Source organism: Austrofundulus limnaeus, unplaced genomic scaffold, assembly GCF_001266775.1.
Source record: "Austrofundulus limnaeus strain Quisiro unplaced genomic scaffold, Austrofundulus_limnaeus-1.0 Scaffold49, whole genome shotgun sequence".
NCBI lineage: Eukaryota > Metazoa > Chordata > Actinopteri > Cyprinodontiformes > Rivulidae > Austrofundulus > Austrofundulus limnaeus.
The window spans coordinates 2,544,049-2,550,780 of NW_013952451.1; positions in this window are offsets into that span (position 1 = coordinate 2,544,049).

Here is a 6,732-nt window from a genome sequence, read left to right on the forward strand (position 1 = left end):
TTTTTCCCTGTATTCACATATTCATTAAAAAAAAAAATTTTTTTTACTTTATATGGTTGTTGATAAATTTCTCATGACCCCCCCACTTGGTGTTTCATGACCCACACTGGGGCCCCGACCCCATCTTTATGAACCATTAACCAAGGATTCCCCCCAGCCTGCCTCCCMACACCCCCACTAATGCATCACCCATTCGTCCCTCTATGGTTTCTGTCTTGTCATTCAACACGTTTCTAAAAACGTTGACTCTTTTCAAAAGTTGTTTTTTTTTACACATCTATAATGCGTGGCAGAAATAATTCAGAACAATATYTGAAGAGCAACATGAGTAAATATTTGATTTTTGAAAAGGTAGGAGACGTWGGCGATATAAATCGTTTCTCCCATAGCCGAGGCCTTCAGTGAAATGCTCCAAATTTGGAACGGGTCACCCTCCCAGATCACTGTAAAACCTCTGTTAAGCCAGGCTGACAGTGTGAACAGCTAAAACTATAGACAGCCACTGTTCTTCTACAGTCCTGTGTGCCATTTGAAAATATGTACAGCTCACAAACCTGCATGCTGGTTTGATTCACCTGCACACACTGAAACATTCATTTTGTGCTTTTGTCAAGTGGAGTTTTAGTGAGTTTTAATGGGTTCTTGACAATAGAGAAAAAGTCAGAGGAAGTTTTACTTTGCAGTCACAATCAAAAAATCATTATTGTCCCTGGAGGGGCTCTTCGCAGTGAAGTATATTAAAGTTTCACTCTGGTATTGATTAAGTCATTTTATGACACAGCAAGGACTCAATTATGACCGGCTAAATTTCTAACAGAGCTGCCATACTTGATTTAAGCTCTGCTTTGTATGAATGTGAACTAWAATGGATGTTGTGGACTTTTACTGRTAAGATTCTCAAACTGTTAATTATTATTTCCTAATTCAGAACTTTTTACTGAAATCAGCTTTGGCTCCTTTTTACTTTCTGGAAGACAAAAGTTGGAAATATTTGGGCTTAAACTCTTTGGAWATCAATATCTGCAGCAGATTTACCTGAAATCCAGCTGCTGTAAAGAAACACAACAACTTGTTTTCTTCTATCTCTGCACCTATATGATATTAAAAAACCCTTTTTTAATATGCTCTGGTAATCTTTCACCATTTTTCTGGACATAAACACAACTTTAAGGCATGAGGACTAAAAGAGCCACATCAGTGGTGTTAGCATTTGGTGCTTTTTACCTTCCAACACACGGGCCCCTGATTTAAAGGGATGGTATAGTGTGTCATATTGTTTAAGTTGCTTTCTTTTGTTGCTTATAAAATAAATAAATGCAAACTTTAAGTTTATCAACCAGGACTTTAAAAGTCTGCAGCTCAGTGTCTTTGTTAAAATCAAAAATCAAAAATAAGTAGGTCCTCTGGATGGGTTCTTCTTTAGTGAAACATTTCGTCTCTCCTCCAAGAGACTTCTTCAGTCTGATGAGTTTCAGGTGAACTCAGTCTTATAAGCACTGCCTCCACGTGGTGGACAAACAGGTCAGTCACATGCAAAAGAGGGCCATCGCTTAACAATAGGCTTGATTAGCTCTATTGTTCATATAGGGTGTGCCCAATCACCTGACTTACTGGTTTGGATGCTGTGGTTCTTAGGTGTCGTGTCATGTGTATGTAGTGAATGCAGGCGGGGCTCAAAGTCCCCTTGTTTTTGTTTTGTTTTAAGAGTCTTTGTATTTCATTTTGGGGCAATTTGCTCCATTTTTTCCCCACAAAAATCTAGTTCTGTCAATGCTGCAGACGTTTTTAGTTTTTTCAGAGAATCATAATAATTATTGTGACAAATTGGGAGCTTCAGGTAAACATTGTTTATTAGAAKGCTATATTTGGGCTCCCCGTCTTCTTGTTTTTACACTTTCAGGATTTGTYACAGTCTAACTCAGCTCATTCTCTCCCACTGCCGATGTCAGCGAAACAAACTCAAAGCATAATGCATCATCTCTATACACATCCATCAAGGGATGTTCAAACTGAGGAGCACCACTTCTGAGAGTCTGAGTTTTATCTACATTCATGCTTCTCAAACYGTAAAAGTCCCAGTGGTGGAGCTCAGAATCCTCTCAGTGGTACTCAGAGGACATTCTGGTTTCCATTTACAAGTTTAATAACAAGCTGCTAACCTGCCAGAAGCTGAGATATAAAACTGAAAAAGCAGAGTTAGCAATAAATAAATAAATAAAAATTAGTCAAACTACTGTATGAACTTGGCTCCAAATGGAAATTACTTAAAAAATAAATAAAAAAAAAGGTGCAGCAGAGATTATTTTGACAACCTCTGTGAGAACTGGACCTCATGATTAACCGATGACCTTGTGGATATATAAACAGCGCTGGTGACATTTCTGCAGGGCCTGGGTAGTAAGGGTGGGAATCTTTTACTATCACACGATTCAATTCGATTCAGTTTTTTTGGGGTCACGATTCGATTCAGAATCGATTTTTTTTTCATTCAAAACTCAATGTGAGCCCATTTGTCGTGATTCTAAAGTGCTTCATCTTCATTTTGTTATTTTGCACACAGTGAAGCTCATGTCAAACTCAGTCTCATTCAGGGAAAAACAAAATGAGCCCAAATCTTTGCATTCAATGAAGACGGGGTCAGTTGAATCTCTCTTTCCTCCAGTTTTGTAATTTCCTCTTTGTTTTGGGGCTTTCTGCACATGCATACATTCCAGAACCAGCTCCATGTGACGTCAGGACATCCCAAGTGGTTACAAAATGGAGGTTTACAACGTTTGGATTTTCTTTATATTCATATTGGGACATTTTAAATCAATTCTCAATCTTTGTAAATGAGAATCACAATTCCGATTTAAAACGATTTTTTTTTGGTGCACCCCTACTGGGTAGCAACAAAAGGTACAAAACAACAAGAACAAGGGATTGAAGTCATATTGCATTTATATTTAGTTGTGGAGCAAAAGTAGAGGCAGGGCTGCAGTGTACTAAACTGCAGCTTTCAGTCAGCGCTGAGTGTTTCCTTCATTACCTTTAAACGAGCCCAAAACTGTTTGATGGAGTCAAAGAAAGGCACAGGCTGGCACATGTCAACCAAGAGTCTGACTCTTACTAATCCCAGGAGTAAAAATGGGAAAGTTAGTRAGTTTATCACATGCTTTGACTTTAAGACACTCTGACCTGAGGAAGGCCCATCTGAGGAGGATCAGAGCGTGTCCCTCAGTTTGTTGAAGGATTCATATTAGGATATAAAAATCTGGTTTAGTTTGAAGGTTAGAGCTAAAGAGTTAAATAGATTAGACCTTTTGCTTATGTCTGTTACTCGTTTGAGACATTTCAGTTCAAACTTAAACATTGTTTCTGTCATAATGATGGTTTATGAGAGTCAGGTACTCGATATGAAAAGTTTGAGAACCTCTGAACAATTTAGCTCTGCATTTCTCCTGTTGTCTCTAATCGGTTGAAATGGCTGCATCTCATAAACATCTTGAATGCTTGAACAAAGGTAAAGTTCAAAGTGAGGTGAAACAGTGAAGGTGAGACTTAAATCAGCTTCAACACAAGCGTTTTAACATGTGTACTGTCTCAAACCAACTCCCAAGCCATTAGCGATGATTTTCTGAGTGAAGATGCATGATTGAACGCCAGCGAATACCAGARAGTGTTTCATGCACATCCAAAGCCAGGCAGACCACCAACAACAAACAGAGCTATAAATTCCCAGCAGATACTCCTGCAGTCCTGGCCAAGGAACCGGGAAGCCTGGCGTAACYAAGCGTCTCCTCAATTTATCTCTGTTGGTGTTTTCAGAGGATGACGATTGCTTGCGTTTATGAAGATGGATGGAGCAGGCTCCATCTGAAGCACCTCCCTCCCTCCCTCCCCTCTCATCTGTCTCTGCATGGTGATGGAAGACACCATCTGCTGGTTGAAATGCAAGAGTGCGACTTTATTCCCCCTCTTCTTTAAACAAATAAAACACCTTTGGTGTCACATCCACAGGACACAAAGCATGAACTGATTTGCTGCAGTGAAAGCCTGAAACGTGGCAGCTGTTCACATGCAGTCTGAGAGGGAAGACGAGAAGCCTTCTGAGGATTTTGAACGGGATAAAAGTCCGCACTGTGACCTGTGGCAGTCAAACATGGACAGCCGAGGTGCTTTACTCATTGATCCACTTCAGAGATCAATGAAYGCGGCTTGAATGATGGTTGTTGACTGTGTGTGGCACACGAGAAAAAGAAAAACCCAAAACCAGATATGACAGACTGTGTTCTGCATGGCCACTGTTGCCACGGTGACAGTGTGACTCAGAGCAGTTTGATTTGGGTTTCGAGTGGCGTCCTCTTTTGTGTGTAAAAGCATGTATTTTTCATATATATGTGAGCGTCAGGAGGGAAGCGACACAGAAACAGAGTTCTCCTCCTCTCCTGTCTCCACAGTCTTTGTTAGCAGATTGGCTCAGCCTGKCTCATTACTGATGCTAACACTGAGGTAATGGTGCTGTTTTGATGAGAGTGGGCCACTTAATCTCTCTATTTAGGCTCCATCTCTTTCTCACACACACCTCTCCTCCCCCCTTCAGCTCTATCAATAAGCTACCTCTCTGTCTCCTGTAATTTGGCAGACAAGTCTATTATATGAAACAGTCATATTTTATTAATGGCCCCCCCACGGTGAACACACGYGCACATCCTAATGGATGAGATTATGTGACGCGAGTGGAGCTTGTCTTCGTGTTAAAAATGATTTCAGCTCCTCTGTTAGTGCTTTTTTTTTCTTTCTTCTTATCTGTGTGACGTTTGTTGTTGGAGCTGGAAGGCAGAAYGACGAAGGCCTTTCTGCTGAAGTTGGCATCAATTTGTCCACGCTTCATTACACATCCGTCAGCTCTGGGATGGCGTGGAACACAGTGGCTTCAAAGGGCCGAAAACAGCAAAAATATTAAAGGTCTAACATCCGTTCAAACAAGGGTTCTCAAACTTTTTGGGTCCGTGGATCCCTTGTGAGAGTGAAAAAATTCTGGGGGCTCCCCTCATGAACCCCATGCTCTTAATGCTAAATATTTTACTTCTATTTTAACCCCTAAATGCCATGGTAATATTATTTTTTGTGTCGTTTAGTATGTTTGTTTTACAAGTACATCATTCCCCATTTGCATTTTTTAAATAAAAACCAAATTAACAATTTATTGACATTTTTTGAGGACCCCCAAGATAYGGCTCGTGGACCCCTGGGGGTCCCGGGACCCCATTTTGAGAACCACTGCCTTAAAAGATTACACATTGTCTAGTCCAGGGGTCTCCAACCAGTAACTCTTGAGCTCATTTAAAGTAGCTCTTCAGTGCTTATGAAAAATTAGGAGAAGCAAAGTTTAATTTGCCACTGGCCAAACAAACTTTCATTTAATTCCAATCAATTTATAGATGTCATTTCCACTTGGTTGTCAATTGGGCTCAGTATGCAGAGCCGGCTCTTGGCATAGGCGAACTAGGTGGTCATAACCCCCCTAACCCCCCTGCAAAATATGCTTATGGCACTGACCATCAAACTATAAGACCCCTTGTCCTCAAATACTAAAAATGTTTAGTGATAAATTCAATGATTAATGACTGAAAGTTTCCCTGGATTCTGACCAATGGTTTATGAGACGTTTTGCTAACAGACAGACACAACTGACTCTAATAGTTAATGACTGAATTTGAAGCTCAGGTTTTCTATGATCAGTTAGTGCTTAAAATATGTAATGGAGAAGACTCTCAGCAAGAGACATGCCAAATTTTAGCTCAATAGCTGAATAAATGGGTAAATTTTGTCATTTTTTTGTTTGTTTGATGAKTTTGCTCAGCTCTGGCAGCCATCTTAAACAGAGTAGACTCCAAATGTTAATCAGWTGTACCCATAACTCGAATTATTATTTTCTGAGAGTTTCATTAAAATACATTGAGYGGATCATGAAATTCTTTGCTAACAGACACCCAAACAGCTTGTGCTAAAAAAGACGGTGCTGKGTTTTAGAGTTTGAGATTTCATGGCTGTGTTTTTCATGACTCTCCCTGCCTTTCTCCTCCACAGGGCTGTGCAGATAATTCATGCCATATGTTGCAGCAGTGCCAGGCATTTCATGCAACGATGGGGAAGTTTTGCTCCTCCAAGAGTCATTTTCTCCGACGCTACATTGCTTCAGTGATAGATTTGCTTTTAGATCCAACACCGTGTTCACATACCTGCAGTCAAATCAGAGAGTGCATCCATTATTCAACTTGATTCAACTCTATCTCCAAAAAACACGGAGTTAAAATAAAATAATAATAAAAGGAAAAAAAAMCTTCCACTTGATGATGATTTGTGATGAAAGGTTTGTCTACAAGGGACCGAGGGGATGTGAATGTGTGCGCCAGATTTCATTTAAGCTGTTGTGGAGCTATTTAACTCTTAACCACAAATGTAAAACTCATGGTGCCACAAGAGGAAGACGTCTGAGGATCACCAGAGTAATTAGGATTAGTCCTCTGGGGATTGTTAAATTACACCGTAATCCACCCATTAGCCTGCAACTATTCAGCCTGGACCCATAAATGCACTGATAACAACGTTTCGAAAGATAAAATAATCTTTTACAGCATCAGAAAAGGAAGAAACAATGCAGCTGAATTTATTTGTTTCCTGTAGGTCTGAGAACACACACACACACACACACACACACACACACACACACACACACACACACACACA